This window comes from Mus caroli, chromosome 2, assembly GCF_900094665.2.
Source record: "Mus caroli chromosome 2, CAROLI_EIJ_v1.1, whole genome shotgun sequence".
Lineage (NCBI taxonomy): Eukaryota > Metazoa > Chordata > Mammalia > Rodentia > Muridae > Mus > Mus caroli.
This window is the reverse complement of record NC_034571.1, coordinates 40,426,768-40,454,007: the sequence shown is the minus strand read 5'-3', so window position 1 is coordinate 40,454,007 and position 27,240 is coordinate 40,426,768. Positions and strand designations below refer to the sequence as shown.

Here is a 27,240-nt window from a genome sequence, read left to right as displayed (position 1 = left end):
TGAATGACTTTGAACTCCCGATTTTTCTGCTGCTTTGTTCCCGAGTGTTGGAATCACATATGTAGTTACCATGAAACTCTATGAAACAGAGTACATGTCGATCTCCAAAAGGTTTCATAGTATGAATGCCCATTCTCTTCTATTGACCCAGGGGGCATGCGTGTTTCTGAGGGTGTTTCCTTTGAAGAGTTGAGCCGCCTGTGTGCTTTCATCCAGTGTTTCTTCTAAGACTCTTCTCTAGTCACACAGTCTGGCTTTGAAATGTAACATTTCTGTACTTTGATATTTGTATTTATGCTTAGTGGAAGCTTTATTTATAATCTGACCTTTTTTCTTTCTCTCTTTTTTTTTTGGTTTTTCTAGACAGGGTTTCTCTGTATAGCCCTGGCTCTCCTGGAACTCACTCTGTAGATCAGGCTGGCCTCGAAATCAGAAATCCACCTGCCTCTGCCTCCCGAGTGTTGGGATTAAAGGCATGAGCCACCATGCCTGGCTATAATCTGACCTTTTTTCTTTTAGTCTTAGTTTAGGTTTCTTAGTTTAAGAATTTGGAAAGTAGTAGAACAGGCGAGTTCTTTTGTTCAGCCAAAAAAAAAGTAGTGGTAGGGATGGTGTTTGTAGTCATTTTGCCTGGTTTTACCATCATGCTCTGTTGTTACTGTGCATATGACCATGCAGGTTTACTTACTTTCTATTCATATTGGCCTCTTTGTAAAAGAGGATTAGGGGAAAACTAATGCCATATAGGAAATCAGAGATTATTTATTTGCATTTTATGAACTAGTTTTGAATAGATTGTTTTTATTGGGTATGATCTAGTACTTTAACACTATGTTTGCATGGTTTGCATTAGTATAAAGGAACTCCCTGGACTCTCACTTGTGGTGGATTTCAGCTCCAGGATTTTTTTTTTTTTTTTTTTTTTTGACCACAGTCTTGTGAGTAATATCTGTTCTGAAACTCACAAACTTTTTGCATCTGTGTTCACCTTGAGTGCTGAGATTAGGAATGTGTAACATTCCCTGTGATGGCAGTTCCTCTTACCTCCTGTTCATCATTCAATAGTGATTCTATAAGTCATCAAGATAAAATAATAAAACTTTCAAAGTAAAATAGACTACAATATAGAAGAATATCATTTGTCCCTTTAGTTTTACTGTTTAGGAGTACTGTATTTTTTTCTTTTTCATTTTAATGTGTAGAGTAGTATCATTCTATAAAATTATAACATAAGCCAAATAATTAAAAAAATTAATAGCTATATTAAAGAGTAAAAGGAAATGAGTTTAATTAATCTTCCTATTTCACTTAATATATCTATATTACTTCAGCATGTAATCAATATAAAATGATTACAACTGTTTACATTCTTTTGTATTGTCTTTTTTTTTTTAAGATTTATTTATTTATTATATGTAAGTACACTGTAGCTGTCTTCAGACACTCCAGAAGAGGGCACCAGATCTCATTAAGGATGGTTGTGAGCCACCATGTGGTTGCTGGGATTTGAACTCTGGACCTTCGGAAGAGCAGTCGGGTGCTCTTACCCACTGAGCCATCTCACCAGCCCCTGTATTGTCTTTGAAATCATTGTACACTTCCCTCTTAGTGCATTCTCAGTCCAGAGTAGTGGAACTAGTGATAATGCATAACACAGCTACAAAGCTGCTTTTAAGTTAGGGAGAGTTTATATTTTTCTTTTACTTTTTTTTCAAATTTATTTTATTAGATATTTTCTTCATTTACATTTCAAATGCTACCTGAAAGTCCCCTATACCCTTCCTCACCCTGCTCTCCAACCCACCCATTCCCATTTCTTGGCTCTGGCATTCCCCTGTACTGGGGGCATATAATCGTCACAAGACCAAGGGCCTCTCTAGGGAGGGTTTTTTTTTTTTTTTTCTTTTATAAACTATTGGTATTTTGACACAGTTGGTAAAGAGATACATAATAAATATAAATGAATTCATATTATGAAAATATATTAGGAAATAGGATTTTGGAGTAATCAGTGGATAAAATTGTAGAATTAAAGTTCTGAAATCAGGAGCAGATTAAAAGCATAACCTGAATGGTAAAACTCCAGGGGAATCCTTAGAGAAGGTGTCCATTGTAATGGGCAGAAAATATCAGCTAGAAGGGAGCTGTGCAATTGTGGTATTCTGGAAACCAATGGAATGGAGTTTCAGAGTCCTGATGAGTATAAGTATCCATTGCCTACTAGAGAAATGAAACTAGGCAGAGTGATTGGCTTTTTGCCTAACTTAATTGTAGATACTTTAGTAAAGTGATACCTAAGAATATTAGGTTGTAATAATTTGAACATTGAATATAGGTTGAAGTACATATTTCATATATATTTTTCATACATATATTTCATATATATATTTAATGAGCATATGTTAATATTTTATGAGCATTTTTATGGATACGTTTGGTAGGTTTGAAAACAGTGTGCTATTGATGAAGGAAAAGCAAACTGTGGGTAGATAATTGAAGATAAAGGAAAGAAACTGATGGAGCAAGTTCTCAGAGATGGCATCCATGAATAGGATTCTGCATACATATAGAAGAATTAATTGTGGAAAAACAGATGTCACTCATGATGTAAAAAGTGAAGGCTTTATAAAACAGAGACAACTTTTTTCTATGTTAGAATATGTTATTAGTATCAGGAAAAGAAACTGGTTTGCATTGCAGAAAGGTCTAATGAGGTAGGCACACTCATGGTATATCTTACTGTAGTGGCTATTCCTGGTTGTCAACTTGACTATATTTGGAATGAACTACAATCCAGAATTGGAAGGCTCACCAGTGACCCTTATCTGGAGGCTGGGAGATAGAAGTTTCTGATCTGGATCTTGGTATCTAGATCTTGAGGCATAGTGGCTATGGATTCCAGCGGATTAAATCTCCGAGTTCAAGGCCATCTGGAATTAAAGGTGTGGTGGAACACACCTTTAGTCTGGGCTACACCTTCTGCTGGAGACAATATAAGGACATTGGAGGTAGGGAGTCTCGCTCTAGCTCCCTCACCTGCTTGCCTTGTGGGACTGAGTAACTGCTAGATCCTTGGACTTCCAGTCACAGCTACTACTGAACCATTGTTGGGAATTGGACTACAGACTATAAATCATAAATAAATTCCTTTACTATATAAAGACTATCCATAAGTTCTATGACTCTAGCGAACCCTAACTAATACAGAAATTGGTACCAGCATAGTGGGTATTCCTGTGACAACATGACCATGTTTTGGGGAGTACTGGTTTTGAAGGCATGAAGGGGTCACGCAGAGCAGCTGAGGCTCGACACTGTGGGAGGCCATTGGTGAAGGTGCAGCCTGAGTTGCAATTGATGGCCCAGGACTGAAGGGGTCATGCAGTGTTTTGGAGACACCAGTACCATGAGATGATCACCAAGAGCAGCAGCAGTGGAGTACAGGCATCTGGAGTCTAGAGGACTACGTGTGTGCTACAAAGGGCATGGCTGGAGAAGTGACCCAAGTCCTTGGAGGAGCCCAGAAGATTGTGAGTTGGGTCCCAGACATTGAATGGAGATTTGATTTTTGCTTCTGATTGTGACTGTGCCCGGATATTTTCCCTCTTGAAGGAAGAAACTATTTTAGTGGAGCCCACAGTTAAGAGACTTTTAATTGTAAAATGACTTTGGATTTTAAAAGAGATGGATATTTTAAAGAGACTGAAATTTTAAGAATATGTAAAGACTGGGATGTTTAAAGTTATTTAGACCTTGGGGATGAATAATGTAAGGGTTGAGGCTTACTAGTGATGTGTTTGTGTGTCAAGTTGACAAGGGGTCTATTGTACTGGCTAGTTTTGTGTCAACTTGACACAGCTGGAGTTATCACAGAGAAAGGAGCTTCAGCTGAGGAAATGCCTCCATGAGATCCAACTGTAAGGCATTTTCTCAATTAGTGATCAAGGGGGAAAGGCCCCTTGTGGGTGGGACCATCTCNGGGCTGGTAGTCTTGGTTCTATGAGAGAGCAGGCTGAGCAAGCCAGAGGAAGCAAGCCAGTAAGGGACATCCCTCCATGGCCCCTGCATCAGCTCTTGCTTCCTGACCTGCTTGAGTTCCAGTCCTGACTTCATTGGTGATGAACAGCAGTATGGAAGTGTAAGCCAAATAAACCCTTTCCTCCCCAACTTGCTTCTTGGTCATGATGTTTGTGCAGGAATAGAAACCCTGACTAAGACAGTTACATTGTTTACTTTTCAGAATCTGGGAACAATGCAAGCCAAGAGAGTCATGTGATACTATTTTAATACCAAACTTGCTATTTGCTACTTTGAACCTAGATACTATGGAAAATTTCAATATGGTTCTGTCACAAGAGCAGATTACCTCAATAATAAGATTTAACCTTATCATTGTTTACTACTTTGATTTGCTCATTTCTGCTTTGTAATTTTTTTTTGACTTTGGTTGAACTTGAGTTTACTTAGCATATTGGAAATGTAATTTTTACCTTTCAAACCACTAGTTTTAGGCTCTCCAGAGTTGCAGTCAAGGTGTCAGCTGTGGTTTGACTGGCCTGGATGACTTGGAACCTGATTCATTCACATGGATGTTAATTTTTTACTTGGGTTGATTGAAGGGTTACATGGACCATTCCAGGGGCTGCTTGAATGTCTTTACATAATAGGTGTGGCCATTCAAAATTAGTGGCCTGATGGGGGAAAAAGAAAGGAAAAGAAGTTGCAGTATCTTTAGTGGCCGAGACAGTCATTTGTTGCTTCAACCGCCCCTCTATTCAGGAGGATGCCACACCAAGGCATGCATGCATGTATTCCCTTGGGAAACAGGCTGCCATACTCTTCGTTACTTTGACTGCTGGAATTGATCCAGTTTGTCTGTAGGAACAAAACTATTTGTTAAAACTTTGAATTGAGATTGACAAGAACTTGGATAGAATAATTCTTTTATTAAAAGTGCATAGTACTTTCACCTACTTCTTTAAAGTATACAGAAATGCTCTCACTTATCATCTAGAGGTTGAGTGTGTATCACAAAATCATGACTTGTAAAGTGAAGTTTGAAGAGGGTAAACAGATCATGATATTTTGTCTTCTAGAGTACCTATTTTTTTAGTGGAAGGGCAGATTTCTAACCAACTTCTCCCTAGTTACTTCTTGGTTTTAATTTTCTAAGATCCCAACCGACTGGGAATTGGGTTGAGGATCTCTAAGGTATACCAGATAAAAATATGGGCAATTCGCTCATGTCTTGACCTCAGTTTGTTTGTTTTTTCATATTATGCATCACAAATTGAAATGACCTTTCTAATAACAGTTTTGTTTTTCTTTATTCTTCCTCTGCTCACCTAAATTATTTATTTATGTTGAATTTTAAGTACCTGGTGTAATTGATAGTCAGTATGCGAATGTCAAAACCTACTTTCTTTTTAAACAGTATAATACACAATCATTGAAACAAGCTTTTCTAGAAAGTGTATGTTTCCCTCCTATTTGTATTTTTGTTTTTTAAGATTCTCTTCCCCGCCTTCCTTCCCTTCCTCATTCCTTTCCTCATGTGCCAGTTCAGAAAAGTCTATGTGGCTATAAATTTTTGCTGGTTTGTTCAAAGTAGATGCTTTGAGGATTCTATAGCCTATTTTTTTTCTTCTTAATTTAGGTTAGTCCAACTTTGATTACTATTTAAGATTATTCTTTTAAGAGATGTGTTCTGCTACTGCTATAATTTTGTGTTGTATAAGTATGTTTCCTATTGCTTTGACTGTCCTTCTTTTTATGCTATATGCACATTTGGTATACAGTCTTTCTTGGTGAGTTACTGTGTTATTCTGCCACTGTTACTATTGGAAAAACCTAAGGATCCGAACTAAAATGTAGTCATAACAGAAACAGTCATGGTGTCTGCCCACTTGGGTATATGGCAAAATTTTAGTTCTCCTTAAGATTGTACATAGCTTATAGGGAACAAAGGGTCATCTTACTGCAATGATGTTTTACATTTCCCAAAGAATAGTGTTAAGGTGTTCACTCACTATCAGCCAGTCTCTGTGCACTCCTGTGTTTTCATTGGTTGGAGATATGAAACTTGAACTATCCATTTACCTTCCAATTTACCTATGGGCTTTGCAGTTCTCAGCAGAAGTTCTTGACACTTTCTGTTGTTGTTGCTGTTTTAGTTCTTTTTTTTTTTAAATTATGAAACTGCTTATAAATCTCACAAACCTGACTTTCTCTCTAAAGAGACATCTATCTGTATAAACCAACAAGTTTTATATATTCAGTTGTATATAAACTTTAGTCAAGCTAATGACCCACAATCTACATTATTATATTAATCGTTAAATTAGAAAATCCTTTAGGATGCTGAACAAGTAAGTTCTTATTAATTAAAAATAACCTGAAGCTCACTAAGCATTTGCTATGGAAAGAGTGTCCACGAGTTGGATTTACTTTATGTGCATGCATTTTGTCCTTGTCAGCATTTAGAAGTCACACGGGGTTTAATTTAAGACACCAGTCTTAACTATGCCTTTTGTGATCTTGCAGGTTCGAGATCGAATATTAGTTCATCTGGATCAGAAGGTGAGCAAATGGGACTATGCCATAGAACGCTGTTTTCCTGGAGGCAAATGGCATGGCCAAGGCTGTTCTGAAATCTGAGCAGCCATGATGCTCCACAGGAGACTTTACTGTGGTTTTCTCTTGGAAGGAAGAAACAAAGTGGAGGCAACATATGAGTGGTACCCAGCAAGCACAGGGTGTCTCAGAAACAGGTCATATGGATGGGTGCAAGAGCACTTATCACTAGGTGGCACAGGAGGCTCTTTCCTTGAAGATAGTTGGTGGTGGTAGCAGACTGTTCTTGATTCTTTGCATTTCTACCCTTTAGCTGTGCAACAATAAATATCCCCAGTTAGACTCATTGGTTCACCCAGCTGCAATTTGGGGGAATTATTTCTTTGTTTGACCTTGGTTCCCACTTTGGGGCTAACAGATATTTGTTCTGTCTCTCATTTGAACAGCTCTCATGCATTCCAGGCCTTTGGCAGTGTAGCATTCCCTGTCTTCTGCTGTGGCTGGTAGGATGATCAATATTTGTAAGAGAAGTGCCTTTTCTGTTTTATTTACTAGCTTCTTTCTCCTCTCTCCTCCTTCCCCTTTCTTCCCTTTTCCTCCCTTCCTCTCCAAAACCAATCCCCACCAGGGTTTCTCTTTGAAGCCTTGCTTGTCCTGAAACTTGCTGTGTAGACCAGGATGGCCTCGAACTCATAGACACCTATGTGTCTCTGCCTCCTGAGAGTGGGGATTAAAGGAATGTTCCACCATGCCTTAGCATTTCTTTGCTTCTTGAGGTCATGTTTTTTTTTTTTAATTTTTATTTTATCTCATTATTATTTTATATAATCAAACATCTATAGTAGACAAAATTCTTTGCTTATGACTTTGGAGATCTGTGGACAGCTCTCATTGTTTATTGATTGTCAGCTAAATTATACACATTTAACTTCTTATATCTTTCTTTATGATTGAATTAGCTTAGCTGCTTTTTTGTAGGAATCCTCCCCCAAATTTCATCTATACCATGAGTGAGCAGACAAAACCTGGCTAATTTCCTGGTTTCTTTTATACCTTTTATTCTTGTAGCCTTTCAGTTTTGACATATTCCTAGTTTAACTAAAGCTAGTCACATATCATTATTTGGACCATGTTGGCAGTACTTGAGTGCCTGGCCTTCAGTTGTCAATGTCCTACACAGTAAATGGCACCACCAGTGTGTGCTAGAGGAAAGAAAGGAAAGTGTAAAAGGAACTGAGGAGTAGGTCAATGCATTCTTTAATAACATGACAGACATACCCATGCCACCAAGTAAACCATTGTCCCAGCACCTGCTGGCTTAGCTGTCCTCCTATAGTATCATGTCTGTGCAGCAGTCTGAGCTGTGAGAAGCATGGCTATTATTTGAAGTTTGGCCATGTTCTCACTTGGTTTCTTCTCCATGTTTTTATTCCCTTGCCACCTTTTCATACAGTGTATCAGTAGTTGCTGTCAGATTTTGTGGTCATGAAGAAAACTGGGTAGGGGATCATTTTGCTGGAAATTACATAGGCTCAGCTGGTAAATATTCCATGCCTCCATTTGAGGTAACTGCTTTTAGTTCTTGCTATTTCTGTGACAGCTACTGGTCTTTGTTTAACAACTGATCCAATGGAGATATGCACGCAGAAGCATAGACCTTTGGTACTATTTATCAGCAATGTGTTAGTTATACAACTCTCCCTGCCCTGATTGGCAGGGAGAAGCATACTGCTTCTAGATGATGCTGAGCTTAGTGTAAAGTGTGCCAGCATGGGATCTGGGCTTGTCACAGTTCATTCTTTCTTTTCAATTGGTATGTTGGAAATGGGCCTCCATCTCTACTTATCTGGTACATTAGAGAGAGAAAGGTCATATTCTGGGAGATAATGGCGTGTTGGTGTTTTTAGTCACCAATTCAGATAGTGATATTAGTTGAAGGTTGAAGCAGTGCACACTCGTCCTTCTCATTTGTGTTAGCTTTGCTGCTAGTACAGATTTCAATAGGATAGCAGAGAAGGTTTTCCTGTTTGTGTCTGACAGATTTCTAGATGATTTGTTCAATTCTTGAAGCATATTTTTAAAAAAATCATTTTTTACCTCTTTCCTTGTGAAGGTATAAAATATTCAGATTCTAATATAATATTTTCCCCAGATTATTTAATTCTGGAGAGATCAAGGTTAGACTAGCAGCTGAAACAATTCACTCTGCATAGTGACCTAAAAATGTTAATATCAGTTTTCTATATTTTATGTAAGATTTTATGTATGACTATTGATAACTAATAATGTGTTTCTTAGTCTCTATTCTTTAAACAAATAGTTAAATATTTTAGAACCCTTATGAAATTTAAGCTAAAAAAATATTACTTTTTCATATGTCTTCTAAATCAGCAGTGTTGTACTTGTCTTTAATTTCATTAGGCAGCGGATACATCCTTCAGTGTACCTCTTGTTTCTCGAGTCTTTTCAATACCTATCAAAGAAAAGCAAAATGTTAACCTGACTTTCAAGGGAGACACCCCCCCCAAACAAATAAACAACCCCCCCCAAACAAAAGCTCAACAGCCACCGTGTGCCACATTACTTTGTTCTTTACGTGCATTAAAGTGCTAGTCCTATACTGTCAATGAGGGAGTCTAGCAAGAATGTACACGCAGCTTGGTATAATACAGGCTTATAGCCAGCATGTTTTGTGCTTTTTTTGTGATGCAGAGGGTTTACTCTCACAAGAGCACTGGTGTAAGGAAAGCAGTCTTGATCTCTCCTACTTACTCCATTGACCACCGTTGTGAAACAAGTGGTGTGTGTGTGTGTGTGTGTGTGTGTGTGTGAGAGAGAGAGAGAGAGAGAGAGAGAGAGAGAGAGAGAGAGTGAGTAGTGCCCTTCTCTGTACAGTTTCCATACTAAGTAAATGACATTGTTTCTTAGAGGAACCATATTGAATTTGCCTTTACTAGCTCTTATGGAGATTTTGTTTACAGTTGACTTTGTACTAAACTTGTGCAAGTTTTCTGTATGCTGCACAATCAGTGAGTTCATACCTATAACTGCTCTGTTGTATCTGGAGAGCACTGCTTCCTTTATATTATTAATCACTTTTGTCCCTTAAAATCTTTCTGTCCCCTCTTCTGGTCCCTGACCCTTAGGGATCAGAGTATGATAGTCTGTGGCATTTAGGGCTGTACTTTCCGTCTCTGATTCTCTGTATGCTGACCAGCTGATGGCTTCTTGTTAACTGACATTGCTGAAGTTACGGCAAAAGAAGCATCACCTCTGGTGAGCACCGAGAGATGCTCGGATAGTCGTTTTAATTTATTAGCTTCTCTCTAGGCCTATGACCTATGTAGCTACCGGTTATTGTTCCTTTAACAGCACCAGGCATGTTTCGTTCATGGAGAGGCCATAATATGACTCATTTAGACCAAAAGTATTGCAACTTCTTTCTACTTTTATCTAAAAATCAGGGTCAGTTCAAAACGCTTGTAATTTGTCAGTTTTAGAATGTCTGATAAGTTCATAGATATAGAAACGAAATTCCATGAAATTGAAGGATGCATATTTAATTCCTTTCAAATCATTATGCAAGGCAAAACAGACTGCTTTAAAATTTTTCCCAATTTTCAAGAAATTACAGTTGATGACTTATTGTTAGAAGTCTGAAAATATGATGTTATGAGTTTTTAAATGGAGTTGGTTTGAGAAGAGTCCATTTACTTTGAGTAAGAATTTTGTGAAAATTTGTAGAAGTTCCTCAAAATATAAATATTTTCTTTTATATTAATGAAAAATGATATGCTTTCAAGTTATATTTTAAGTATTAGTGTTTTATAATCAATATAAATATAAAGGCAATATGTTTTTGGAGCTGAGACATATTATTTTGACCAATTTTTATTTAAAATATTACTTACTTTAAGAGAAAACATAATATATTCTTGTAACAGCATAACATATATGACCAAAAAGGTAAATGGTGATTTGTGCTAGCATTATTAATAAGTATTTTTAAATGCTATGTATACAAGAAATTACATCTATAATGGATTCATTAAGATGATTGTGATATCTAGCTGTTATTCTTTTTCTGAGATGTATTTTTCATTTAGGAAATATTTTAAATTCATTGCAAGAGTTTGGGTAAACAGGTAGATTAGAATTATGCATTAAATAAACTCACCTGTTATTTTTTCTCATTTAAGACAGGTTCAGCAACACATTGCCTCATTACTTTAGCAAAACAAACAAATATTCAAATTGCTTTTATGTTTAGGTTTAGTGCTTATGTACAACTTAGTACAATTATCTTTCTCTCAGTGATTTCTCCTAAGACTCTTTTTTTTTTTTTTTTTTTTGTTCAGGAAGCATTGAAAAGAATCTGGGTGAGTTGCCTGCCAGGTTTCATGGATTGAATATTTAGGTTAACTTTAAGCTTCCGATATGGCAATACCGGAAGGGACACCACTGAAACTTTATTTACTATGTTCTAGTTTAAGTTCATTATAGTTTTGGCTTTAATCCCTGGTTCCAAGGTTTGACAATATTGTAATTGGCTATAGTGGATAGTTCTATAAACTAAATATTATTTATTAACTTTAAAAATAATTTCATCTAAACCCCACCTTTTTTATCCTGTGCTTAGGCTATTATTAACTTAGGAAATACACACATAGATGCATAGGAGAAATATTGCATATTTAGGAATTATAAAATATAAGCAACTTTTGATCAGTGTTATTAAAGTTTTCATTGTAGACAATACATTTTATATTTTGTTTAATTCAGAATATAGTAAGAATGATTTTGGTTTGATATGATGTGGTTTTCAAATATTATAGTGTAACTTAATTTCTATTTGGGAAATACGGCAAAATTGTTAGATAACAAAAAGTGAGATGATACTGATTTTAACTGTGATTTTAATATGCCATGTAACAAATTTTTGGATATACCTAGTGATTTATTTAATTTGAAAAGCAATATAACTTTAAATACAAGTCCTTTGAGTAGATGGTTGAATGAATTGTTAGCTGTTAAGTAACTAGAACAGTAAATCATGATTTCTAAATTATGTGTTTCAAAACAGGAATAGTTTTTCTTTAAGCACACAGGGTGTTTGTTGGTCAGTGTCATAGTTCAGTGGGAAATACTTTTCAAGAGGATATTTTTAGATTCCAATTTCTATAATTTTTGATATATTTGAATTTCTTCTGTGCCTAATTTTCTATAGTACTTTCACAAATATTTCATATTTTTTGTGACATCTCACACTGCTCACTTTTGATCTGTAGTACCATATGTGTTCCCCCTTTTCAGGATTACACTGCATATTTTGAACTGTTGTTAGTATATGCCAGGTAAGATGACATTTTGATTTTTGAGCAACTTTCATTTTTTGTATCAGAACTTTTTTTTTTTAAATCCTTGTCCTAAATCTTCTCACATTTCGTACTAAAACAATCTTACCAACACTGCACAAAGAAATTGTGGGAATTGGCTATAACAGCAATTCAAATGCATCAAAAAGTGGTGACTACAATGCGTTTTTATTAATGAATGATCTACATTGGTTCCAGCTGTGTCCATGTGATTAGGCCTTCACCAGGCAACAATGGGTATTTCCCTATTGCTTTTATTTGATTTCCAAGAATGTGTCATCTGTTACATCAGCTCTTGCCAATGCCTCTGTAAAAGTGTGGCCTTTTAAAAAATTTTCAATTTCCAGAGTGTAAGTTGAATACCCACACACACCCTGCTGAAATACTGTTTCTTTTGAATAGTAGTCTAGGTTTGTATGCCTGGGTTGGGTGTTGTATCCCAAATTAAAGCAATGCTTATTATGTTTTATCAGCAGAATTTCCAAAGTAATGGCAATGCTAAAGAGACAGTCTTTTTACTTTTGCATTTCCATCTTAAATCTTTAGAAGTGGTCTCATGCGTTGTAGAGGTGGACAGGCTTGCAGATTGAAATGGAGGTGGTCCAGATTGTCCCTTCCCCGGACCATATGCTATAGTTCTACAGCCTTTTGTATGCTGTCTGTTCAGTTTATTGTAAATGCAGTCTTTAGTGCAACAACAGCAGCAACAACAGATAACTAAATAAGAGTAGAGTTGAGAGGAGGAATTATATATCATGTAAGAACTGTAGAATTATTTTTTTAAAGAAAAAACAGCTGATGAAATTGAAGTTGAGATGGTCTTCCAAACATAGCTGCATGCTGTTCTTTGAGTATTCTTTTCAGATGTGTATATTTATAGACTGTCTTTGAATATCTGTCTTCAAGATAGCTCTCAGGTTATCTTACTGTGATTATGATCTTTTTATTTGTTTGTTTGTTTGTTTTTGGAGTCTTCAATCTGTCTTACAGAGGAAACCGAGTCCTATGAACAATGCTAAAAGTAAATCAATGCTTGTGTACACCTCTCATCTCAATGAGAATATAGAGCTAGATTAACTTTGACTTATTTGCCATTTAACCACTATCCCTACTTAAAACATCTGATTTTTCTTTTATTTCCTCTCTCTGCAGCTTACTATGTTCCTATAATTTTATTTTAGAGGAATAGAGTAAAATATGGCTTATTCCATACGCTGGCTCTTTACACATTGGAGTAAGCACATTCCCCTGACTCCCCTTTCCATCCTTAAAAATAAGCGACTGTTAGAGACCATTAGATATTACCCACTGCTTTCTGCCTTCAGAGATATGAAGTTGAAATTTTACCAAATTGGGGTGTGGGGGTAGTGCAAAGAAAAGAAAGCCTGTGAAGAATGTGATTTTTTTTACTCTGTCATTACCCTCACCCACTGAAAGCGTAACTAGGAGGAACTCGAATGGTTTTTGAACGTGTAATTTTCCTTAGAATTGCCACAGTGAAATATATTTGAATTTAAAAAAGGCAGAGAAAGTATGGAGTTGTTGGTAAATGAAATTAATGAATCTTTTAAGTACTCTACTATAACAGTTATTTTAAGAAATGTACTTATTTAAAATTTGTTCAATATGTATGTGTGTTTTGGAGAATAGTTACAAATGGAGATTATTAATTAAGGGAACCTTAAGATATAGATGAACTATTACAATGATATATCTTTACTAGAAAGTAATATACAAAATATTTGTTGGGTATTTTTTGTTTGGTTAGTTTTGAAGCTGGAAAAATATGTACCTGTGTGAATCATCTTTGTTTTAAAACTAGACTGCACATATTAGTATATACTGTTATATTAGTATATACTGTTCTAAATCTGCTTTCTAGAAGTCCATGGAGTTGACAAGTAAGCTATGGTTTGAGTTGCTTGATTCCTTCTCCATTTCTTCTTGTCTTCCTTGCCTCTTTTCTCCCCATACCTATTATTTATGTGTATGTTACACATATGAGTGACCTATGTCACAGTTTAAAATGCTTTTGTAAGTTGTGGGAATTAAGAAAAGAAAGAAAATCGTGTGTGTGTGTGTGTGTGTGTGTGTCTGTGTGTCTGTGTCTGTGTGTGTGTCTGTGTGCCCTTCCCAGAGACAGGGTCTCTCTGTGTAGCCCTGGCTGTCCTGACACTCCCACTGTAAATTAGGATTCAACTCAGAGTCACCTGTCTTTGCTTTCCACAAAAAAAAAATCTTATAATGAGTATAGAAGATACAGGCTCCATGTAGGAATTTGAGATTTATTAAAGTAGTCCAGATGACTGAAAAGTAATATAAACTCAGAAAGTTTTTTATTTCTTATATCTAAGAAAGGACTAGATCATTCCTGAGTGAAGTAAAAAAGAGCTTTGAATATTCGAGCTTAACTTTTCCTTCTTATTTTTTTTTGTTCTGAGAGGTAAATGACCCTAGTTTCAGTAGAAAACAATCTTACCATCTACGTAAATATTTTGGTAAGAGTGTTATTTGTCTTATACAATAGGAAACTCCAAGGATTTTAGGTCATAAGCAACTGATATAATGGGGACTTCTGGTAACCACTTTTGTTTGCATAAGCTGTAGTTGTGAATCTATTTCACTGGTTCCTTCCACCACTGAAAATTGTGTTAACTTTGTAGCAGGATGAATAACAAAAGGGAATGCTAGAAGGCTTCCTGCAGGTTCTTTTTAGAAAGACATGCTTGCTCCTAGAGATTTGCCTTTGTCATGTAACTGCCATTAGAATGCTGAACATCTTAGTTTAGCTTTCTAGCCTTTGTTTTGGAGTAACATAGAAATAATGAGAATTTGAATGAATTTTGAATGAGCTATGTTAAAGTTATCTGATATATCTGTTCTGCTCATTCAGTTCATCTAAACATTTGTAGATTTTTAGTTGCTTGCATCTTTAAACTCACTGGGTAAGTGGTTCCCGCCCAACTAATAGGAATATATAGACATTGCCTATTGGTTTGTTCTTGAATACCTAGTTTTGCTGTTTTAATGTGATATTTCTGTGTTTGAGAAGAAAAACTAGAATTGAGTAAGTTGGTGTTAGCACTAATAATAATTGGATGTATAAGTAAATATAGTACTTAATATTTTAGCTATTAATCACTTATACATCTAAAGGATATGGTTATACCTTCTTTTTGTGAAGTTCTATAATTTAATAAAAATAGTAACTTAATGTAATTATTATTTTTAATAGAATTGTCACTATTTTTATTTCTTTGTGATTTTGAACATTTTATTGTTTGAGTATTTTACACATGAATATTATGGCTATTGATTAAATCTATTCCTCATCATCCCTCGAAGTCTTTCCTATCCCACTGTTACTTTTTCTTCTAAATTTCATATTTTCCCTTTTAAATCCACAAAGTCTATTTGCATGGTTGTGAGGCATCCACCGGAGCACAAGAATGGTACTAAGAGATTCTGTTCTAAGAAAAGCTATCCCTAACACACCCCAGCAACTGTTAGCTGTTAGAAGCTCTTCAACTGCTGCATGTGAGGGAGGTATAAGCCCTTCCTCCATTCATGCTTGAACTTTGGCTGGCTTGATCTTGTATATTCATTGACAGCTGTTTATGTGGGCAACATCCATGTCATTATAGAAAAACAACAATTGGCTATATGGCTAGCTCATACAATCCTTTTGTCTACTTCTCAGTGAAGATCTCTGAGCCTTGGAGGTAGGGAGGTTGACAGAAATGTCTCATTTAGTGCTGAACACTAAATAAGAATAAGAGACCCCAGAGTCTCTTATTCTCTGTAGTTTTACCTGTTTTGAATATCACCTGCAAAAAGAAACCTTTGATGGAGGTTGAGAGCTGAGCTGATTTATGGATATAAACATAAGTATTTAAGTTGTAAGTATTTAAGTATTAAGTATGTAAGATGAGTTCCATCTTGTGCAGCAGACCTTAAATTCAATGAGAACATAGGTAAATAGTCCCCAAACTTTTGTGTCACTATTACCCAGTTGGTTTATCTTGTTACCTTGGTCAATCTTTACCTTTCAGGGTTCGTTCACAGGTGGGGAACACTTGATAACTCTTCTCCTCCAGCAGTGTAAATAGCACCTTCTGTTCCAGTGAAAACCAGCCAGCAGGGATAAAGCTTCTATGTCAGTTCCAATTTGCCTTTGTCTCTTACGTGTAAATGTAACTTTTATTTGCCAGAAGTAATTGTCATCTCAGAGGCTTACTGCTGAATAAACTCACTCTTCCTTGCACTTTCTAAACTCTGTCTGATTCAACTCAGCTGACCCCAACTCCTTTCCAAGCTACCTGATTCAAACTGGCTTCTCTCGGCTTCTGACTGAATTGTTCTGCCTGTATTTAAACTAACTCTCGCAGTCTGTTCTAATCTTCTGGCTCCTTCTCATTCTCTGACTCCTTCTGTCTTCACATACAACTTGTCCTGGGAAATGTCCTCCCTACCCCTGCCACTGTGAATCCTTAAATAGTCTCCTCTCTTTTCTTTTTTTTTTTATTTTTTATTTTTTTATTAGGTATTTATTTCATTTACATTTCCAATGCTATCCCAAAAGTCCCCCACCCACTCCTCCACCCACTCCCCCACCCACCCACTCCCACTTCTTGGCCCTGGCGTTCCCCTGTACTGAGGCAGATAAAGTTTGCATGACCAATGGGCCTCTCTTTCCAGTGATGGCCGACTAGGCCATCTTCTGTTACATATGCAGCTAGAGACACGAGCTCCTGGGGGTACTGGTTAGTTCATATTATTGTTCCACCTATAGGGTTGTAGATCCCTTTAACTCCTTGGTTACTCTCTTTTCTGTTTGTTCTCTTGAAAGTTGGGCTTATCCTATCTCTGACTCATTCTGCCAATTTTTTTCCTGATTCAGCACTTTGTCAGCCACTCAATTCTATGTTACTTTCAAACATAGCTGCTTCTTTCTATAAACTAACTTTACTTTCATTGTTTGGAATTATAGTTGTGTACTTAGGGTGTGTCTGCATTTTAGCCAGATCATACTGTTATCGATGGCATGTCTGAATTCTAGCCAGATCACATAGACCTAGAAGTCTTTGGATGTGATCCCTCGACAGAGCAGCCATGTTGTTGGATTAAAATTACTCTATACCTACGACTTAAAATATGAATTTATCATCCTTATCTAGAGGATAACAGAATGATGTCAATAGGTTGTATTGTTTTATATTATTTTGGTTTGGGAGGCCTGTATGACCCTAGTGACCACTTGAATAATCAACACCTAGTCCTGAGTTTTGTGGTTCATGTGTATGATTCCTGAGTTAGGCATTATCTCTTCTCTGTGTATATACATGTATATTTTAGACAGCTTCTACAGCAATAGCTTTATATATGACTTTCTCAAAGTTCTTTAGTGCTAGTTATTCCTCTGTGTTTCCACCCATACCTTTCAATGTTATACCCTTCTTAATACTCTCTGCCCCATTATTCTCCCTTACCCATTTGTACCACTTGTGTTCTTTTATGGCCACTTCTTTGGAATTTCCTCTATCTATATCTCTTTTGTAGTTTTCTGAATTTTAAATTACTCAATTTAAGCATGCACATCTGATGATTCAAAGCTAGTATCCACATAACAGGGAGAACCTGCATTGTTTGTCCTTCTTGCTCTGGGTTAGTTATGATTATATCTAATATAATGCATTTGCCTGAAAATTCATTTTTCTTTGCAACTGAATAGAATCCAATTTTGTTATTTATCAGTTGATGGACATCTAGGATGTTTTCATTTCCTGACTCCTGCGAATAGAGCAGCAATGAACAAGGATGAGCAACTATTTTTATAGTAAGATATAGATAGAATCCTTTGGGAATATGCACAGAAGTGATGTAGCAGGACCTGTAGAAGATCTGTTTCTAGCTTTTTGATGAACCACATACTGATTTCCACAAACTGGCTGTGACAGTTTGCATTCCCATCAAGAGTAAGTAACTTTTCTTTTCCACAACTGTGCTAGCATTTGCTCTCACTTATTTCCTTTTTAAAAAAGCTTTATTTATTCATTTTATTTATATGAGTACACTGTAGCTGTCTATAGACACACCAGAAGAAGGCATCAAATCCCATCAAAGATGGTTGTGAGCCACCATGTGGTTGCTGGGAATTGAACTTAGGACTCTGGAAGCGCATTCAGTGCTCTTAACTGCTGAGTCATCTCTCCAGCCCCTCACTTATTTTCTTAGTCTCAGATTTTCTGACTGGGAAGTCACAAAGTCGTTTTTGTAGCTGTTTTCTGCTTTTGGTACTTTGTGGACTCTTCTTTCTTGTACGGTTCTCCACCCCTTTTCTTCCACCCTTTTAACCCCTTAACACTAACTAAAGAGAGAAAAAAGAGAGGAAAGAAAAGATATCCATGGATAGTCATGGGTCAGAAAGAGGCTGTTATGGTTAGACTACTTCCTGATGTTTAGGGGTATAGAGTTCTTTGGGGCAAGTTTGATCTTCATGATCAGGTTTCTATTTTTTTCTTCTTTTCTTCTTTGTGCATGACTACCTAAGAAACTTTGACAAATAATAACCAACAACCCACCAACAAAATTATTGGGGTTCTAGCATTTGTATACCCCTTTAGAAAGTCCCCAGAATTCTGGCACACAATTGTAGAAACTATCTGCAGCTGTCAAAATCATGCTCCTGCTAGAGCATGAGGCAAATCATAGTCAGCTGTTGAGTACAATCTGAAACAGCCCCATATTCTACATTTTGGGATTAAAATAAAAACATTGTTACAATATTTCTGTGTTTTTTTTTTTTAAAAGAAATCAAAATTCCAAAATCCTCATTACAAGTTTTAATTTGAGTTGCTCTAGTGTCTAAAGATATTGACAGATTTGAAAATATTTTTTAGACATTTTTATTTCTTCTTTTGAGAACCCTGAGTGTATTTCCATATCTTATTTTAAAAAATAGATTGTTTTCTTGGCATTAACTTTTATTGAATCCCTTGTGTATTCTTGAAACCAATTCTTAATTGGATTATTGTGATAAAAACTTTCATTCATTAGGTTGCTGTTTCATTCATACTTTGTTATATAGAATTAATTTAGTTTCATGAGATCCCTCTGTTATTTGTTGGTCTTGATTCCTATGCTACTGAAGATCTATTCAAAAAGTGTTTATTTTTGCCTGTACCTTGAAGTGTATACCCTACTTTATTCTCTAATATGCTCACAATATCATATCATATGTGGAAGTTATTGATCCATTTGGATTTAAGTTTTGTTCAGAATAAGAAATTAGGCTCTAGTTTCATTCTTCTATATGTAGCTACCCGATTTGTTTAGCACCATTTGTTGAAAATGTCTTTTCTCTGTCTCTGTAAAACTCAATGTTCCTGGGGCTGGAGAGATGGCTCAGCAGTTGGCTGCTCTTCCAGAGGACCTGAGTTCAGTTCCCAGCATCCACATGGCAGCTTACAACAGTCCAAAACTTTAGTTCAAGAGTATCTGGCACCATCTCACAGACATTCAGGCAGAACACCAATCCACATAAAAATAAGTAAATCTTTTTAAAAAATTAGGTTTCTGTTAGAGCTTGGGCTGTTATTTGGATCCTCACTTTTAGTCCTGTGTCTGTTTTTATACCAGTACCATAGCATGTTTATCACTATGGCTCTGTAGTTTAATGTCAAATACAGAATGGTGATAGCTCTTGCAGTGTGTTTAATTACTCAACATTGCTTTGGTCATTTTGGGTTATTTGTTGACATATGAAATTTAAGATCTCTGTGTTAGTTCCTATGAACAAATAAATTGGAGTTTTGAAAATATTTATTTGTATTTTGTATTTATACATTTATGTCTTAGGGTTTTTATTGCTCTGAAGTGACATCATGTCTACAGCAGCACTTAGGAAGGAAAACATTTAATTATGATTAGTTATAGTTTCAGAGGTTTAATCTTTTATTGTCATGATGAGAAGCATGGTGGCATGCAGGCAGACATGGTGTTCGAAAAGGAGCTGAGAGTTCTACATCTGCAGGTAACAGAAGGAGATTACCATTAAACTTGAGTATCTGAGACCTTATAGCCTGCCTCCACAGTGATACACTTTCTCGAACAAAGCCAAACCTCCTACAAGTGCCACTTCCTATTGGCCAAGCATTCACACACATGAGTCTATGGGGGAACATTCCTATTCAAACTATCACAATTTATATTTTTGTTTTTAGCAAAAGGGTTTGTCTGAATTGGTTCCCCTACAGCTAGAGTTAAAGTTTTTGTAATTCATCCAATGTGAGTACTAGGAAATCAAACTTGGTCCTGTGGAAGAGTAGCTCTCTCTTTACTTCTCCAAGTCCTGCATTGTGGTTTTTAGAGATCTTTTTACCTTGTGTTTTGTTCAGTTTTTAGTATTCATTTTTCTTTTTCCTCTGTGGTTAGGTTTAACCACTTTGTAAATGGAATTATTACCCTGTTTTCCTCCTCAATGTGTTTGTTGTCAGTATATAGGATGTCTACTGATTTTTGTGTGTCAATTTTGTGTTTTGCCACTTTTCTGTGAGTATTCTGGTCTAGGTATAATGTTACTATACATTATGTAAAGAGTATCCTTATATTACTCCAATGCTGACTTCTATGCCCCCATATCTGGTTGCATATCTATTATGTGGAGAATCTACTGTCTTAATGTTTTGTAATAATTGCTCCCCAATTATTCCATGATTGGTCAATAAAGAAGCCAGTGAGCCAGTGCCTGAGGAGGGGATAGAATAGGATTGGACTTCCTCCCAGACAGGGGAGTGAGAGGGAGAGAGCGGAAGTGGGGTTCAACAATGAGGAGAGAGTCCAGGAGACATCATAAGAAAATAGCTGGGGCAGGGGAAGCCGTAAAATGCAACTATCTGAGGGATTTTGGCTGGGAGGTAGCCAGATTAATTTAGGTGATTAAATTCATTTAATACTGCTCAGTTGCCCTGCCATAAAGTTGTTAAATAAACAGGGAGAAAGCTGCCTTCTTGTCCTGTGACCAATGTGTGTAGTATCTTAAGTAGTAAGTTCTTACCATAGGTTCTGGTGGAACACCAAGAACAACATCAGTGGCCTTTATTGTTTTGTGGGTCTCTGGGAAATATCTGAAGGTATTTTTTCACTTGACATAGCTTTTTATTTGGCAACCTAGTTTCTAAGATGAGCACAGTTCTATGTATAGGGTAATTTCAACACACACACACGTACACACACACACACACACACACACACAAATGAAGATTATAAAGTAGTAGGTTTAATCTTGACTTTTTGAATATATCATTATAATTAGTTACCCCTCCCTTAACATCTCCTATCCTATGGTACCATTCCTCCCAACTTACCAACTTAAAACCTGCTTTTATTATTCTCCTTTACCCCTTCATATCACCTGTGTTCTACTGTTATTTTCAATCCTTAAGATTTTTCTCCCTCCTTTCCATCTTCCTGGATTCTGTAGGTCTTCCAAGTTAAAGAATCACATCTAAATATTTTATACTAAACCTCACACATCAGTGAGAAAATATTTATTTTTCTCGTTCTGAGTAACTTCCCTCTGTGTAATGTTTTTGTTGTTTTGTGGTTGTTTTTGTTTTTTGTTTTTTTTTTTTGGCCTCCCACCAGTTTCATAATTATTTATTTAAAAACTGAACAAAGTTCAATTGTGTATAGGTATCACATTTTTGCTAACCATTCATCAATTGATGGATGCATAGTCAGCTTGCATGCCCTTCTAAATATGGATAGAACATCTCTGAACATGGGTGACCATTAGTCTCTAGAGTAGGAAGTTGAAGTTTTTGGGTATATGCCCAGAAGTGGTCGTGTTAGTTAATATGGTAGATCTGTTGTGAATTTTCTGAGGATGTACTATACTGATTTCCACAGATAGCAACTTCTTTTGATTTCTCTTCTCTTCTCTTCTCTTCTCTTCTCTTCTCTTCTCTTCTCTTCTCTTCTCTTCTCTTCTCTTCTCTTCTCTTCTCTTCTTTCTTTCTTTCTTTCTTTCTTTCTTTCTTTCTTTCTTTCTTTCTTTCTTTCTTTCTTTTTTCTCCTGTGCATCAAGATATTGAATTCTCTTCAGCATCATGTCTGCTTGGATGCTACTATGCTTTCTACCATGATGATAATGGACTAAACCTCTGAAACTTGTTAGTCAGCTTCAATTAAATATTTTCCTTTATGAGAGTTGACTTGGTCACAGTGTCTCTACACAGCAGTGGAAACCCTTAGATACACACAAAAATCACCTTTTATTTCAATACATTCTATGTCACATCTAGTTTGGTAAGAAAGGAGAGTGTCATAAATGTGATTAATTGTCATAAAAGCAAGCTGCTGATGAATTGGTGTTTGACAGATACATTAGCAGGAGTGTCAACCCGACCCAGTGTACAAGCCATTTTTAGGGTCCCGAATATCTTAAAGGTAACCTGATATTTTAAATTATTTCATTTTTGTGCTAAATTTTTTTAAAGGCATGTTTTGCTTTTTGTCAGGCAGCCAAGCCTTTTTTAAAATCATGATTATTTTATGGCAACCCTGATTGGGCTATTTTTTTTCTAGAATTCCAAAGATGATAATTTGACAGTAAAAAAATTAGGTTATCAATATTATTTTATGGCATTCATTGATATAAGAATTCCCTTTAGAAACTCATAAAATGCATATCTTTTTTTTTACTACAAATTTTATATATCAGTTTTTTTTAGAGACTAGAATACTAATGTTGGGAATGATCTTCTCAGGGACCACAGTGGTCATAAAGATGTCATAAAACACCTTCCAAAGATCACAGTATTTTCTCATCTAAGTTCATGCTTACTATTGCTGTAGAAAGTTATTTATTGATAGATTCTTTTTGTTTTGTTTTGTTTTTTTGGTTTTTTTTTGGTAGATTCTTGATGTCTCTTTAAATACATGAAATAGATTTGCCTTTGCTTTTATTAACATACTTGTTATTTTTATTAGTAATGTTTATGTTTTCTGGGAAGTTTATTGTTTCTAATCTTTTTGTGGAAGTGTTCTTTTTCTTCTGTATTTTAGGTTAAGTTTTTCAGAATTAAAATTTTTTGAAGATTTTTTTTATTCAAAAACTAAAACATACAGTTTAAATTTTAAAACATGCCAGAACTTGTGGGATACATTAAAATACTTCTCTGTTAAGTCTCAGTTGATACTAGGTAATGTTTTATTGAATATGTGTGTGTGTGGGTGGGTGGGTGGGTGGGTGGGTGAGAGAGAGAGAGAGAATTTACTATGGGTATATATATATATGTATGTATATGAATTTATTATGTGTATACTGATATAGGGAAATTTCAGAAGGGACAGTCTTAAAATTGTAAAACTCTTTATTGACTGTTCACCCAATCCCTTTGATTTGTTAACATTAAACACACCTACATGATTACGTAATAACATTGCTTTGCTTTTTCAGTGTAAGGCACTTTTGAAATTAAGTGTGAAACTAGAAATTTTTTTACTGGATATTTTCTTTATTTATATTTCAAATGTTATCCCCTTTCCCAGTCTCCTCCGCCTTGAAACCCCTATCCCATCCTCCCTCCCCCTGCTTCTATGAGGGTGTTCCCCACCCACCTACCTACTCTCCTGCCTCCCCACTCTCGAATTCCCCTACACTGGGGCATTGAGCCTTCACAGGACCAAGGGCCCCTCCTCACATTGATGAAGGGCAAGGCCATTCTCTGCTCAGTGGTTGGTGGTTTAGCCCTGGGAACTCTCGGGGGTCTGGTTGATTGATATTGTTGTTGTTCTTATGGGGTTGCAAACCCCTTCAGCTCCTTCAAGCCTTTCAGGAGACAGCTATATCAGGTTTCTGTCTGCAAGTACTTCTTGGCCTCCACAATAGTGTCTATGTTTGGTGATTGTATGTGGGATGTATCCCTAGGTGGGACAGTCTCTGGATGGCCTTTCCATCAGTCTCTGCCCCACACTTTGTCTTCGTATTTGCTCCCATATTTTGAAACTTTTCAATTTTATTTATTTTAATTCAATAATTTTCTCATCCTTTTAGATCCATGTGTATTTAATTATAGAATAAATTAATTTCAGCATTTTACCTAGACTTCCAGACTATATTACAGTTTCTGTATTCCTGCTTACAATTATTATCAATACAATACTTTTATCCTAACATAGTCTGCCTATGTATAGATTCCACATATGTATATATAATAATCTTGATCTGTTTATAGCTATTTAACAATTTAAGTGCACGTTAAAATTTATTGAGAATTAACTTTTATTCCATGCACCTGACAAGTACTATTTGTAAACCAAATTGTAGTGTTGAGAACTGCTGGAGCATTATTAGTTGCATCAACCTCTTGTTGATGGTTGTAAGAGTAAATTTCTTCATAATAATAATAGTTACATGTTTTGGTATTAAATTAACTGCCCTATAATTCTCAGCCGGTGCACAGGTGCTTCTAGCTACTGCCTCAATATTTTGGATTTCTGAAATACACAGCTTTATTTTAAATACCTTAAACAGCTCAATGGTTGGGTTACTCCCGAAGACTAGCGTTCACTCTGATATTTCTGAGTTAATACTTAACTAAATCTATATCTTATCCTGTTTCCCTGGACCCTACTGGGTAGCTGGGATTGTTTGGAAATGGTTGGTACAAGTAGTGTACCAGGGAGTGGCACTATTTGGAGGTGTGGCCTTGTTGGAGTAGGTGTGCCACCATGGACATGGGCTTAAGATCCTCACTCCAGCTGCCTGGAGATCAGTCTTCCACTAATAGCCTTCAGATGAAGATGTAGAACTCTCAGCTCTGCATGGATGCTGCCATGCTCCCACCTTGATGATAATGTCCTGAACCTCTGAACCTGTAAGCCAGCCCCAATTAAATGTTGGCCTTATAAGACTTCCCTTGGTCATGGTGTCTGTTCACAGCAGTAAAACCTGAACTAAGACAATAGCCCTCCTGGAGCTGCTTTTCCCCTGCACCTATATGTTAGCTGTCTCTCCCTCCTGTGCCTTTCCAGTGTGGACCATCTCCTAAGCCCTGTTCACGACAGAATCCCCTCTTCCTCCTTCTTCCCTGCTCCTGTCTCTCTGCCTATCCGTTGGCTGCCTGTAACTTTATTGACCAGTCAAAAACCAAGTGGGAACAGGCTTACTTTAGTCTTACTTGCAGGTAACATAATTCACATGACAACAAGCCACTATCATTACAATAATTTCAAAAACCATTTGTAAGCTCCTGGAGGAGACAGTAAGCCTTCAGTCATTGGGAATTAGTTTGTTATTTCAAACAATTTGTCTTTCTTTCCTAAATTTAACAAAAACTATACTTTTATTTAATTGAAATTGAAACATATTCTGTGACTTTAATTTTAGGAATAAAAAGGAATAAAATGAAACAGAGGAATAAAATTACTTGTAATCCCACCACAGATTTTTATTTTATCTTTAGTGTGTGTTTACTGTTGCTCTAGATTTTAGGGCATATTATCATACATTTTTCATAGGCTTATTTTTAATTATGTACACCTCAATATGATTTTTCATTATTTAATTGTGAAATCTTTATTCTTGAATATTTTGAGTTTGTTTTAGAATTTTTTTAAAGTGTATGTGTTGTGTGTGCCTGTGTGGCTTTATGTATGCCTTGTGGCTGCAATGTTGGCTGAGAATAGAGGCCATTGAATCCTATGAAACTCAGGTTATAGGCTCTGGGAATTGAACCCTGGTCATCTGAAAAAGGAGGTAAATACTGTTAACTGTTTAGCTGTCGTTTCAGCCCTCTTGATTACTCTTTATTCAGGAAAGAAATTTATAATAAGGATTCTTTATTACTTTGTACGTTATTATTGAGAAGTGGACTTGCTAAGTAAAAAGTTAAAATCTTTATATTGGTTTCCATGGTTTTTTTTTGGGGGGGGGGGAATAGGACACAATATTATATAGGTAATCTTATATGTCAGTAGTATAGGTAGCATCATTGATTGTACATTTTAAATTACAGATTATATTTGTTTACTTTGCAGGTGGTTGAAATCTTACCATCACCTGTGCTTGTTTGTACTGGAGACATACTCAGGAGAGGTAGCATAATATCTCCCCTGACTCTGCAGTTTAACTCTGAAGCTGAGTGAATTTCTGACTAAGACATGCAGTAGTGAATGCAGAAACCTTACTTTAAAATCTCACGAGAGGTGTACTATTTGCTTCTCACTACTATAAGAAAAGTGTAAGTCTATTAAAAAGCTTATATTGTGAAAAATGTTGGATTTACCTGATATTTTAAATTCATTTCTAAGAAGTATAATCTAGAAATATGGACAAGAAATAGGCCTTAGAGCACAGAACTAGGAAAATGATAAGATTCTGCTAAGACCAATAGTGCAGCTATTATAAAAAATACAGGGCATTATGCAGTTAATTTTAGGTTTTAAACTACAGTTTCTCTAAAATGATTTAGGTGGTTTATTGACTAAATATCATTTAATTAAATAGAGGCTTATAGTTTCAGTCTTACCTACATGGTTATATATAGTTATATGTGGGAATTATATAACAGCTAATAACATTGTTCACTTTAACATACACTTCACAAAATAGAAAATTATTTTATGAAGGAAGATGATAAGGAAGGAAGACATGCAGTCTGTGATGTTTGCAAAGAATAGTATCTGTTGTAGTTTTTCTACTTCATTTAACAAAGTATTTATATCATGGGACTATATAGTGAGAAACCAATTGACACAGAAACAGTAGTGACAGACAAGGCCACTGAGTAGATCAGGGCCATGCTGGCTGCCTTTAGGAAACTTTAACTCATTACTTCTTACCTGCTGTTCAGTGCAAATGCATTTCAGGTCATAAGTCTTCTGTGATTTCTCTCCAGAAACAGAAAACGGATTTTCTAGAATTATACAGAGATGCCTATGAATTTTTCCTTTATGGAAGAGTTTTAGTCTTAATTATCTTGAGTTTCTTTTTCTTTTTTTTTTTAATTAGGTATTTATTTCATTTACATTTCCAATGCTATCCCCAAAGTCCCCCACACCTACTCCCACTTCTTGGCCCTGGTGTTCCCCTGTACTGGGGCATATAAAGTTTGCACGACCAATGGGCCTCTCTTCCCAGTGACGGCCAACTGGGCTATCTTCTGATACATATGCAGCTATAGACATGAGCTCTGGGGGGTTCTGGTTAGTTCATATTGTTGTTCCACCTATAGGGTTACAGACTCCTTTAGCTCCTTGGATACTTTCTCTAGCTCCTCCATTGGGG

General features: G+C 36.1%; 1 protein-coding gene across 12 annotated transcripts in view; it reads left to right on the top strand.

Annotated features, from left to right (window-relative positions):
• Gtdc1 (glycosyltransferase like domain containing 1) overlaps positions 1–27,240 on the top strand; it is a 365,277-nt gene that overhangs the window by 65,660 nt on the left and 272,377 nt on the right. For 3 of the 12 annotated variants that reach the window (XM_029469969.1, XM_029469962.1, XM_029469954.1), the window contains exons 2-5: positions 6,544–6,579; positions 7,020–7,076; positions 10,932–10,952; positions 25,992–26,194. The exons of 1 other annotated variant lie outside the window; for it this stretch is intronic. The gene's annotated coding sequence lies outside the window, so the exon portion shown is untranslated. Of the gene's footprint in view, positions 1–6,543; positions 6,580–7,019; positions 7,095–10,931; positions 10,953–25,991; positions 26,195–27,240 lie in introns of those variants that run through there. 8 more of the 12 variants (XM_029469968.1, XM_029469955.1, XM_029469975.1 and 5 more) reach the window with 6 other exon arrangements.